Source organism: Emys orbicularis, chromosome 20 (assembly GCF_028017835.1).
Source record: "Emys orbicularis isolate rEmyOrb1 chromosome 20, rEmyOrb1.hap1, whole genome shotgun sequence".
NCBI classification, from domain to species: Eukaryota; Metazoa; Chordata; order Testudines; family Emydidae; genus Emys; species Emys orbicularis.
Window position 1 is genome coordinate 2,372,042 of NC_088702.1, and position 14,103 is coordinate 2,386,144.

Here is a 14,103-nt window from a genome sequence, read left to right on the forward strand (position 1 = left end):
GTGTGGCAACATATTCGGACTTCAGGCACAACATCTGTCTCATATCCTCCTGGATGTCTAAGAAAGCATACAAAAATATTACAGCTCAGCCCTCTCCTAAAAACTTCTCTTGATTTCCTGTCTTGGGTGAGATTTGATTCAGTCTCTTTATAGCTATTGAAATGTCTCCTTAATGATAGTTTTAACTTGGGACTGAATCATAGAATATTAGGGTTGGAAGAGACCTCAGGAGGTCATCTAGTCCAACCCCCTGCTCAAAGCAGGACCAATCCCCAGACAGATTTTTGCCCCAAATGGCCCCCTCAAGGATTGCGCTCACAACCCTGGGATTAGCAGGCCAATGCTCAAACCACTGAGCTATCCCTCTACCCCTACTGAGCTATCCCTCTCCTTCAGAGAGAATTACATTTTTATGTCTACTGTTTAAGCACCTTCTGAAAGGCCTTCAAGTTATGATAAGTTTAACCATAAAATGATTTTTTTAAATGTTAATATAACCATATTATATATGCACCATAAGATGCATCTGAAGAAGTGAGGTTCTTACCCACGAAAGCTTATGCTCCCAAAACTTCTGTTAGTCTTAAAGGTGCCACAGGACCCTCTGTCTCTATTGAGTGGTTACTTCTTAGAATCGGTCTTTTTAACACATCCCTGCTCATGAACCTACACAATCCTATGGGTTTTATCAGAACAAATCTAGGAGTGGAAAACTGAAAAGAGGATATTAAACAACAGAATGTAACAGAGGGAACTGGGCAAGGGTTGGGGACTTTGGAGAGGTGAATGATCTTGTGGTTAAGGTACTAGATTGGGACACAAGACATTTTCATTCACTTCCTGACTCTGCCACAGATTTCCTGTGCGATGTTGACAACCTCTCTCAGGGCCAGATTTTCAAAAAGGCTTAGTACCACACATGCTTGAGTGTATTGATAGCTGACCCTCAGCATTAGTCACATGACTGGAGCTCCCTTCAGAGCTGGGTTTCTCATCACCTTAGCCCTAGTTTGAAAGCTTAAGAGGGACTTAAATGGTAGATAGGTGAATTATAACCCTGTTGGGCAGTGAATTATAACCCACGGGGCCTGATTCAAAAACAGTTGAGTTCGTTGGAGAGATTTCCACAGACCTCCATCAGCAATGGATCAGTCCCATTATGAATAATTCATGGTGGGGATGAAAAGCAAACAAAATAAAGACTCTTGACTGCTTAGGAATTTCAAGGGTAAACTGCACAACCAGCCCAGGTAGGAGAACTAAAACAGAACGCTGCCCACGATGGGAGATTGCGCTACCTGTAGACCCCCGAGAAAACGTCATGTTGTGAAGTTGTTAAAAGAACCAAACAAATGGAGCGAGTTTCATTTCTGCGGTAATTCCGGCGGGGTCTGTGGATTGATACCAGGAAGGAATTTACATATAAAGTTTTAAGCTGAATGGAACCTGTAAGGGTGTAACACAAATGTCATATTATGTGGGGATGAGAACACAATATTAATCAGGATCAGAGAGCAAAATAATTACATCAACTGGATGACTTATAGGTGCAATACATTTTGTTTGGTAAGGACTTCATGCACTCATATCTCATGTCTCATAGCTTCCTGGTTGTAAGCTCATAACTCAGGTCTCTTCTAACCACTTCTCTTAACTTAGCCTTCTTTGTGAACTGAGAAGCTTTGATTTAATTCCATCTCCTTATAATATTGAAATGTTACTTTTGAGATTTTTTTTTTACTTAGGAATGATTCCTGCACAAATACTCCATAATTCTTAAAAATGTTAGGGGTTCACTCTCCATGACAGACTTCTCCCCCTCCCCCAATTTATTCAGTTGTAAATGTTAGTAGACGCAGAGTTTAAGCATATGGGGAAGGGACTTTGTAAGCCACACAAGATCTTAGGATACTCAATTCAAATTATTTTTATATGAGGAACGGACAAATATATCCCTTACATGGGTTTGAAATCTCTAATCCTAAAAGTACTCCAATAATAGACATTGTGACTTTGCAACTTTTAAATATATACTTATCCAGCCATATCCTTAGGTGACTTCTTTGGAGACAAGGCAATTTACACCAACTGAGGATCTAAACCTATTATTTATGTAAAACGACAGAGATCAGCTTTCATATCTAACTATGGAAGTGCCACTGTATTCTTGTTTTCAATTCAGTTGATAGAGAAAAAAAACACAGTGTCTGACAGGATAAACGCTTAACTTGTGCCAGGACTCAGCCCATGGCACCTCTAGGTTTGGCAGTTCATAGCCTCAGCATCACTGGGCTTGCTGCATCTGTTATGAATGGAAAATATTGCTTGAATCCCGGCACCTCTTTCATTACAAATTAAGCCCTGGAATGGATTTATATAAACCCTCCTCCTACAAGTCAAAGCCAACTTCGGCTCTATCCATGTACATGTAGCTACACGCCAGTGAAAAGCACTTCTCATCCACACTTCAGTGTGTAGTTACGCAGGTCAGTGAAAGGCTCTGATAGAGAGAAGACGAGGAAAGGCTCTGTCAGCCCTGCCAACCGTTCCCCGCTGCAGGAATCTTTCCCCGCTGCCGCCTCCCTGCTAGAGCCTTTGCTGCTGCTGGATTCTTTTACAGGGAAGACTCCAGAAGCGGGGAGGCAATGGGACACTACACTGCTAAGAATAGCAGGCTTGGGAGAGCTCTAGAGAGCCATGCACTCGGGCATGTCTTTACTCACCTAAGCCTTGCCTCACCGTCTACACTGCTATTTACACCTATGCTTGGGGGGCTACCAGGGTATGTCCACTACATGCCACCAAAAGAAACATGTAGTATAAAGACAGGTTTCTGAGTAGAAGCCGCGTTAGTCTGTATCCGCAAAAATAACAGGAGTCCTTGTGGCACCTTAGAGACTAACAAATTTATTTGAGCATCTGATGAAGTGGGCTGTAGCCCACGGAAGCTTATGCTCAAATAAATTTGTTAGTCTCTAAGGTGCCACAAGGACTCCTGTTCTTTTATGTAGTATAAATGCACCCTTAAGGATCTTAGGAAAAAACTCCTGCTATGGCCAGCGTCTTCCAAAATTCACCACTTTGGGTTTTTTATACTTTCCTCTGAAGTACCTGGGGCTGGATCCTATCAGAGACAAGGTACTGAAGTAGACGAACATCTGGTCTAACCCAGTATGGAAATTCTTATGTTTCTATGTACATTTATATCCAGCTCGTCTGCTGGCGAAAATCAGTGGAGATCCAAGTGAATGGAAACGTCATGATGTAGACCAGCTGAGTATCCCACCTTTAAGGACTTGCTTTGACAATCCCTAATGATTTGTTCTTTGGTAAATATTGTTTGCTCGGAACATTTAAAATCAAGGTGCCGAACTAGTACATTTAAATGCTGATACAAACCCTATTAAGGAAATAGCATTATTAACACTGTCCCCGCCCTCCTTGAAATTTGGATAATAATCCTTCCTCCAACCCTTTGTCCTGTTTGTTTAATTTGTCAGTTTTTCAGGGCAGGGAATGTCTCTTCTTCCGTGTTTGTTCAATGGGCCCCAGATCACTGTTGTAGCCGCTGGGAAACACTGAAATTCTAATTATAAATTATAACACTAACAAGAACTGAGTTCTACTTCCGGCTCTCTCACTGATTCACCAAGTGCCATAGAGTAAATTACTTAGCCTCTGTTCCTCAATTATCCTGTCTATAAAACAGGTATAATAACTATCTAATTTTCATGGGAGTTTTAATGATTAATAGTGGCATGGAGCAGTGAAAATGGGTTGCTTTTTAAGTGCAGGATAAAATGTGTATTGTTGCTGGACGCTGTAAAAAGAAGAGCTAAGCTCATAAAACAGAGGGTCAATGGACAAGAGAATGAAGGAGTGGGAGTGCTGAAATCTCAAAGCAGTAGTGACCTCTAGGGAAGCTCCTCAGTGAAGTACACAATATTTCTCTGAATACGCAAACGGCTCTAAATTTCACAGCCAGAATGATATCATCTCCAAGAATGGTTGGCATATGTTACTAAGCTCCAAGAGGCAAAATCAGGGCTGACCAAAGGGTTTCATCCCAGAGGGGTTACTTAGGACAAGGATGAAACTGTAGAAAACACTTCAAGTCTTTGGATCAGGAAACCTGGCTAAGTACAGATCAGGGATGTTAGGCTGGGACAGATAAGGCCCATGTAAGTATTATTTCTGTGTAAAGGGGGGGAAAATCAAGTTCATTACAATTCAAAAAAAGGTAAGAGATTCACTTCAAAATGGTAACCCACATCAGCGCTTGGAGTAGACTTAATGGTATCAATTTAGGGTCATTTTTTCAAGGTGTCCCCAAGATTCATTCCCCCCTCTCCCCCAAAAATGTACTATTAAAATCTCCAGATTGTAATAACTTTATTTGCACAGGATTAAGGGAACAGTCTACGGCTCTGATCCTCATGAAGTCTGTTTCACTGGACTGCTCCTGAGCCCAGCAATATGAGACCAAGAATCAGGTTATAAACCCAATATTTCAAATGTTAATGAATTGCAAACGCTTTAGTATCTTTATTTACAGATAGTTCACACCCCTGCAAAGTGTTGTTTTCCCAGGAGCACTGTTCTGAGTGGTTTGGAAAAGAGACACTGGCCTTTCAAATGAAAGACTGAATTTGAACCATGGTTGTGAGATTTGGGCCTTCTCAGCTTGCCGCTGCTTGGTGAACGGGCTATAACTGGGTTCCATGTGGAAGTATGAGAGATGTGTGTAATGTGAGGAAATTCAGACCCCTACCAGTGAAACCCCAATATCAGCTATCTATCTGCCCGAGTACTGCCCTGGGAGATTCTGATAGGCAGATAAGGAGGGGGAAAGGAACATCCAGTGAGATGAATAGGGCAGAAAGCATTTGTCACAGCTACCATCTCAGGATGTGGTTTTCTCTATAGAATCATAGAACTGGAAGGGACCTTGAGAGGTCATCTAGTCCAGTCCCCTGCACTCAAGGCAGGACTAAGTATTATCTAGACCATCCCTGACAGGTGTTTGTCCAACCTGTTCTTAAAAATCCCCAATGATGGAGATTTCACAACCTCCCCAGGCAATTTATTCCAGTGCTTAACCACCATGACAGTTAGGAAGTTTTTCCTAATGTCCAACCTAAACCGCCCTTGCTGCAACTTAAGCCCATTGCTTCTTGTCCTATCCTCAGAGGTTAAGAAGAATAATTTTTCTCCCTCCTCCTAGTAACAACCTTTTATGTACTTGAAAACTGTTATCATGTCCCCTCTCAGTCTTCTCTTCTTCAGACTAAACAAAACCAATTTTTGGCTAAAGGCCATCGATGGACCTATCCTCCATGGACTTATCTAATCCTTTGAACCCAGTTATACTGTTGGCCATCACAACATCCCCTGGCAATGAGTTCCACAGGTTGTCTGTGCATAGTGGAAAGAAGTACTTCCTTCTATGTGTTTTAAACCTTCTGCCTATTCATTTCATTGGGTGATCCCCTAGTTCTTGTGTTATGAGAAGAAGTAAATAACACTTCCTTATTCACTTGCTCCACATCAGTCAAGATTTTATAGACCTCTATCGTATTCCCCCCCTTAGTTGTCTCTTTTCCAAGCTGAAAAGTCTCAGTCTTTTTAATCTCTCCACATACGGAAGCTGTTTCATACCCCTAATCATTTTAGTTGCCCTTCTCTGTACCTATTCCAGTTCCAGATATCCTTTTTGAGATGAGGCAACCAGATCTACACACAGTATTCAAGATGTGGGCGTACCATGGATTTATATAGAATCAATATGATGTTTTCTGTCTTGTTATCTATCCCTTTCCTAATGGTTCCTAACATTCTGTTTGCTTTTTTGACTGCCGCTGCATATTGAGTGGATGTTTTCAGAGAACTACCCACAATGACTCCAAGATCTCTCTCTTGAGTGCTAACAGCTAATTTAGACCCCATCATTTTGCACGTGTAGTTGGGATTATGTTTTCCAATGTGCATTACTTTGCATTTATCAAAATTCAATTTCATCTGCCATTTTGTTGCCCAGTCACTCAATTTTGAGAGATCTCTTCATAGCTCTTTGCAGTCTGCTTTGGACTTAACTATCTTGAGTAATTTTGTACGTCTGCAAATTTTGCCACCTCAGTATTTACATGTTCACACCCCCTAGTGCACCAACAGCCTCTGGATGTGATACTCAAATGACAGCTAAACACCTTCAGTTCCTACCCTGATCAATAATGCTACACATTCCTATCCAAATGCACAAGTACTGAAACTTGTGAAACATCGGTGAAATAAACCCGTGTGCCCAGGACCAGCACGATGCTATTGACAATCTGAGGCACCTGACTCTACTCTGACTAGTTCGCATAGGCTGTCTCCAGGGAATTATTTCAAACACGGTGGTTTATAAATTAAGAACTGAGGAGGAAGGAAAACCAGAAGACAATACTATGATACAGTACACGTTTTAATGGGAATCAGAAGTTGAGTTTACATTTTGCAGAACAGCAAGTATAACGTATATATTGCCAGAGTTTCAAGAACAGCAGCAATCAAACACTCGCTCCAAGGTGACGCGTTTCACACAAGATGTTCTTCTTTCTTTCTTGCAACGCTTTGAGTTTGACAATCAAGTCCTGGTTCCAACAGTCACAAAATACTTGGTTTACCCCATTTGGTGTGAAATAGGACAAAAGTGTGTAACAAGAGGACTAAGTAGCTTTGCTGTTACTCATTTTGCATAGCGAAGTTACAAGCCATAAAGAAACGGTATCTATTCCTAGGCAGGCTAGGGCTTAATTTTCTTTAACATTAAGACTTCTTTAAACCATTGTAGACATGTAGATGGGCCGAAGGGTACTTGAGATTCTGCACTACCATATTCATGTTGGAATAAGCACCTGACTGGGAAACTATAGGAGGAAATAGTCACATATCTAATGTAAAGTGTAACATGGGAAATATATTTATGGGCTTGTCTTTCAGAGGTGCTGAGCACTCACAAATGACTTAGGCTGATCGCTCCACGTTCCAACATTTCTGAAAGTCAAACTCATAAGCACAGTCATAAATCCGTAGGTTGCTTTTTTGTTTCCTGGTTGTTCCTTGTGCCATGGCTACTCCTGCTGGGTTTGACGTGGCCCACAGCCATACATATTTAACCATCGGGAAGAACAAGGGTCTGAACATCCTCTGCCTAATGATGACAATCCAGGAGTGTAGGACCTCTTGTCATTGTACAAGCTCTTGTAACCATAGGAGCTCCCGGACAGGTAGGAGCCCCGGTAGCCAAATGAGCTGCCAATGCCCAATGGTTCTGAGCTTCCCACTACGCTTTCCTGCGGGCAAGTGGCGAGAATTGGTCCTGGGAATCTCACAACAACCGGTGGTGGGTAGACCACCACACTCGAGTCACCGCACGATGTAACACATGGCTGGTTACAGGCATCAACAAATGGTTGTGGGCATGTCACATCGCATGATGGATAGGATGGGTATTTGCACAGGTCTCTACAGAAAGACATCTTTCTTCAATGGAGGTAAACCTGAAACACACAGTGGGAAATAGAATAAGCATAATACATAAGAGGCAGTGGAATAAGATGTACAAGACTCAGATACTATAAAAATCTATGCTGACAGACACTGGCTGAGGATCGAAAATTGCTAGTTGCATGAATAGACAGAAGAATAATTTTACTTGATCATACCAGTAGTCCATCTAGTGCATTATTCTGTCTCTCACATTGTCTGGCACACAATGTTTCTTAAGGCAACAGAAAAAAATGGAAGTGGCTCATTATGGAGTACACTATCCATAATGGGAGTCTCTTCCTAACACCGGAAAGGTACATATTGGCTTTGTCCTGAAAACTCAGAGTTTAAGAGTTGAGATTTTGTATAGATCTCTACGAAACTGAAAAGAGCAAAAAAAAGTTAAACTGCCAATTAAAATGTATAGGAATTGACTCTCTGAAACTCCTATGGGGATTGGAAAATCCCAGCTTTAACTTCTAAAGCCTGCATCCACCAATACCTGCAACTGAATAAATGCAAAAAGAGTCTTTCATGGCAAGAAACCCACTAACAATGCTAAAACTCACAGAGTATTTGTGAGAAACTCAATTAAAACTATTGCAAAAGCAGCATTTCTATAATTATAAAGAGATTGAATCTAATCAGACTTACTCAGTTCACCGAGGAGAAGAAGTCAAGAGAAGTGGTTAGCACAGCCCTGAGTTGCGAGTGCTTTTATACAATTCTTCAGCTAGCCTGGAGGATTTGTGACACCTTTCTACATGAGGTGTTGCACATGTCACTCCTCCAATTGATGCAATCGTTTGGCTCACTGCAATCATTAAGCAATTCTAAGCCCCAGATGATATGACACACGCATTGCAACCTTCAGGATGCTTTTGCCTCAAACTTGTTTAAGCCAAATTCTGGTTTCGTTCCACTGACTTCACTGGAGTTACTATGGGAATGAAGCTGCTTCATGTATTTCGTTTTTTCGTTAACAACTTGACAATCGGGATGCCTCTCAGAGATGGATTCATATCACATTTCCATGGCGTGATCAGGATTCGACTTTAGCACTTTAAACCGAGACCCATCTCTGGTTGGCAGCAATGCAGTTTTCTCTTGCAACTTCTAGGAAGGTAAGAGATTTTATTTTGTACGCTTTGGATCCCCACACTCAACCATTCACTATGTATCTGATCCAATGCCCAATGAAGTCTGTTAACATCTTCCCAATGAGTTTAATTGGTTGTGAATCAGGCATGTGCTGCCCTTAGCTCCTAGATAGAGTATAAAGCTGTGCACCATTTACATCTCTCTTAAGCATTCAAAGTAGAGCTTAAGCGGGATTGATGTGGTGCAGGGGCCTATGTTGTGGTCCTCTGTGAAGGGGTGAATTTCACCATATGGTGATTAGAAATTCAGCTCTGCAGGGACCATGAGACCGAAGCTTTTGAGCCAGAAACTCAAAGCGACCATCATAACAGAACTTCCCAGGGCTGCTCTGGTCTTTGACTCAGGAGAATGATGTCAGCAGATGAAAGGAAGCAGTACAGTGTTTTATAAAGACTTTGGAGTAGACCTTTGAACCTGTATCTCCACGATCCACCAAAACTGCTGTGTTCTTGGACACTGGATGTGACAAAGCCGAGGAAGAATTATACGAGGAATGGAGATAAAACCTTCTTGGTCAAGGGGGGATGGCTGTGAAATGAGCTCCCAGATATAACCAGATTAATCCAGAGTCTGACCAATTTTAGCACAGGATGCGAAATCCACCTCTTTCAGAGAGCTACCCTGCTATATGCGGAATAGTTTTTAAATTGCAATATTCACTCCAAGCAGAGCTCCCTACAACCAGGGAAGTATGAAGAACAAAAGACTCTATGAAGTTTACTTGGGAAATGTCTGTGGATATCTTGGAACATGGATATCTAGGAACTGGGAACAAGGTTCCTCTTATGTCCTTTGTGCCGTAGTACCCAGTAGCAGCTGTGTCGGAGAAGTTCTCCTAGGAAATGTTTAGATACTCTGCTAGTAGGGACTATGGAACATTCTCAGATACGAGATAAATAAATACATTAAAAATCCCCCCAGAATGTCTAATTTATCACCATCACCCTCCATTTAACATATAGGGAGAAGAAAGAGGAGAGAGCTTATTGATTTACCAAAAATTACGGAAAATGTCTGTGGCTAAACACAAGGCCAAGATTTTCAAAAGTGACAAATGATTCTGGTGGCCAAGTTCAGAGCTCTTTAAGAACCCCGGTTTTCAAAAGTGCTCAGTTCCTGGTCTCTGCAGCCCAGTCCCCTTGAAGGCATCTCGAGTGGGCACCCCTGAACTCACTAGTTACTTTTAAAATTCTTACCCACGAACGCTTATGCTCCCAATACTTCTGTTAGTCTTAAAGGTGCCACAGGACCCTCTGTTGCTTTTTAAAATTCTTGGCTTTCAGTTCTTCACGTGTTATCCTGAAGGACATGGGAGCTTTCAACTAGAGTCAGAACATCCAGCTAAACAAATGTATAGCTGTACCTAAAGAACTGAGGATGCTTCTCCTACAAAGAAGAAGAGAATGCACATAATTAGTAGAAGTGGAATGTCCAAGGAGAATATTATGTGAAATATAGGGCCAAACCCTCAGCTTGTATATACTGGAACAATGCCATTGGAGTCGATTCTGGACACACATGACCAAAGGTCCCTTCACAGCTGCATTTCTAATCATCAAAGAAAGAAATTCACCCCAGGCCAGAGGTCCGGCATAGAAGCTTATGCATCACTTCAATCCCCCTTTAGCCCTACTTTGAATATATAAGAGGGATCTAAATGGTGCATAAACTTCTTGTTAGCCCTTTGTCAATGAGAGAATTGCAATGCCCAGGCTCATATTTGAAGGCAACTGAACTCATTGGAAAGATGCCCCAGGGGTTTCAATGGGCATTGTAACAGGCTCATACTCAATAGTTGTAGGTGGGGATACTAAGCATGAAAAATAAAGTCTCCCACCCTCCAAGGAGTTGCAAGGGGAAATTCCAAACTAGCTTCTAGCTTGGATTTAAAGAATTCAGAGTCATTCCCATCTTGACAGCAAGGAAGTCAGTGGAATAATGCTGGGAATGAACATGGTGCGTAATTAGTTAAGATAAAAGCAATCTGCAGGATGTAATGTGCATGTCATACAACGCAAGACTAAGAATTGACTAATAATCATAACAATTACCATAACAGTTTACAGGAAAGAGAGGAGCTACCTATGCAAAATATTTCGTTTGGCCCTTGACAAAGACTTCCTTTTGGGGGTCTAAAAACTATATAAATGGGTTCACAACTCAGGCTCTTTTAACCATTTCGCTTGACTTATTCTCCCCAGTGAACTTCATGTCTTATTACTATCAAATAGTTGCTTCAATGATAATTTAATCTTCCAACTGAATCTTTCACAAAAAAACTCTGTGATTCTTGGCAATATTAGGTGGTTTCTTTCCATAAAAGCGAGTAGTTAGTCACTGGTGAATTCAGGCTTTAAATATATAAGGCAGAAAATTTCAAAGCCACAGTGTTCAGGGGCCTTAATTCTGGTTAATTTTGCAGGAGCTGGAGCTCACAAGAGACTAACAGGAAGAGAATTGCCTGTAGCATAGTGAACTGACCAACAGAATTCACCTTTGAGAGGATGAATAATGTGTTTAAGGCAGTGGGTTGGGACACAGGGAATCTGGATTCCATTTAACTGGCTCTACCACAGATTTCCGGGGTGACCTTGAACAACTCAGTTGGGGCTAAATTTTCAAAAAAGCTCATCCCTCAGCATGCTTAACTGATTGAAAACCTTGCCCTTCATCCTTCTGTTCATGGGGATAATAGTTCTTCCTTCCACACATTCTCTGGCTTGTCTAATTCCTTTGTCAGATCTTCAAGACGGGGACTGTCTCAGATGCTGTGTTTGTACAGTAAGCCACAATCTCAGCTGTGGCATCCAGGAGATACTGAAGTTCAAATCATATGATACATAATAAGGCTAACAATAATTAGGCGTTCCTGAGTTCTAGTGCCAGTCTTTCCGCTGGCTCATGAAGTGGCCTCGGGCAACTCAGTTAGGCTCTGTGCATCAGAGATCTCTTGATTAGGTAATGAGATAATAACTACCTGCTCCATGTGGGTGTTGTGAGAATCAGTGGTTGCATAAAGGCAAACTGCTATGAAGATTATCGACAGCCTCCTTGTTAGTGTCTGAAGCTGCAACAGGAAGGATGTGGAGCTGCAGGAGGGAAGTCTCAGGAAATAGAGGGCAAGAGGGGAAGGATGATGAGTCTGTAAGCGCAAAGCGGTGGGATCTCAACAAAAGGTCACCCATGAAGGCTTTACAGAAGAAGCGCATTTCAACCGTAGATCTCAAAGAAATGGGGAGGTTGCTTGGGATAAGTAGTGGGTCAAAGAGTTTGGAGTGAGCAGGGCTCAAAGGGGTTAGTTAGGAGGGAGGCTAAGGGGAAATAAAAGGACCAGAAGGTGAAAAGAGTTGCAGAGATACGGCCGGGAACGAGAGGCCCAAGTCACCATTGCCTTCTCTTTAGTTATCTATCTGGCGTGGCCCCCATTGCCACAATACTGGGCATTGGGCCCCTGTTCCATTGGAAGGCGTGCCTTATGCTTACTCTACTCTGCACAGTGTGTTTCATGTTTATGTTCATCACAGAAATATGTCGTTCTATGGAGACCCAGCCAGGTCCCGATGCTACCCACCTTGTGAGGGGACATGCCAGCAACCAGTTGCTAATGTCTGCAATGAGCCATGGGTTAGATCGGGCGGAGACTCAAGAGGGGTGGGCTATGCACCACTAGTGGTCGTGACATTCCCGGGGCCCAGTTCTCAGTACTTGCTCTCAGGGAAGCATGATCGGAATGGCACTGCCAAGTGAAATCAGGGTCCGACCTGGGAGGTGGGAGACCCTGGGTCCAGGCCCCCTGCTCCTATCACTTATTATTTAATCCACAGTGGAACAGCTTCAACAGGAGGACAGAGGGAGACCCTATCAGAATATCTTCTAGCTCAGTGGTGCGAGCACTCTCCTGAGTGGTGGGAGACCCCGGTTCAAATCCTTTCCCCTCCCCATGTGGCCTGAGGGGGGAATTGAACCTGGTTCTACCACATCCCAGGTGAGTGCTCTAAGCACTGGTCTAAAACTCATAAAGGTGGGCACCACAGCTGAAACAGAGGTGCCTAGGGAGCGTTTACACTGAAAACTTAGGCACCGAGTTAGTTTAGGTGCCTACAGGAGGTAGGCAAGAGTTTTGTGCACTGCAGTGGTGCCAAAATCAGGCCTTAGTCAGCTCTCTCCCTTTTGTGCATTCGGACTTTAATTCCTGGCTGCATGGATCTGGAAAGAAGACAACGGCTTCCGCTAAACCCGATAGCTAGTCAAGGGAGGTGGCGTGTCCTTTGAAGTTTTACCTCTGCCTTGCTGGTGACTCCCAGGGAGGCAGGAAAGCTAAAGACAGAGCTTTGGAACTGGTAAAAGCTCAGCCTCTGATGAGACAGGGAGATACAGAAAGAAGGTCTGCATGGAAGTTAGACTGATCTAGAGTCTGAACTCCTTTGGGACAGGACACAAGACCATCCTGGTTGAGAAAGTCCATCCATCATTAATGGAATGGTTTTTAAACTATTAAACGCACCTCAAGCAGCGCTTCCTGGAATCAGGGATGTCAGAGGAACAAAAGACAATATGAAGCACAAGGCATCTCAAACGGGGCGCGCAAAATCACGAGTCGCTTTTGAAAATCCCGGCTTCAATTCTTCAAGCTTCGTCCTGAAAGACTCAAAAGTCTCACGCTGAAGGCAGGGCTAGAGGGAAAACAAAGCTGCAGTCGTGTCTAAAGAGACAGAGCACAATAGAGAGAAAAAGGGGGTCCCCAGTAGAACTGGCGTGTCCTAGGAATCTATTTTTTGAAATCTAGGGCCAAATCTTCAGCTGGTGTAAACCAGCACAGTGTCATTGATGTTGATGGGTTCATGATAGTTTTCACCACCCAAGGATCTGGCCCATAAATCTACAAAGGCAATTTTTTTTTTATTAGAACAAAGGCAAATTTACTTTAAAAAGAATAAAAATAATCCTGAATTCCGAGGGTGTAAGGGACCCGATTTACAGGAATGACAAGGGTGACCTTAACATTCATGTTTTAAAGTGAAACTCTTACTCACTGCTTGGGGCGTCTACCTCCAGGAGCATATTATTAATATTGTAGTAGTACAACACTTTGCATGTGTAAACCACTAATGATTGGGAAGCACTTTTGAAATCCTTTGTTCCGAGGAAGTCTAAGAACATCCCTCATGAGTGTTATTGCCCGGGGCAACCTCGCAAACGCACCGCAAAATTTAAGGCAAATTTATGCCACACAGGTGGCAACTTTACTTAATTAACACACACGACAAGTATGCAAACAAATAAAGTCTTTGTAACAATGGGTTCTGAAGTTGCTTAGCCTGTGCACAAGCCAACTGTTGTCTTGACTGGCACATCCCAATGTCAAAACGGCTCCCCAGCCACGCCACGTAGGCAGCTTGCATAAAGCCACAC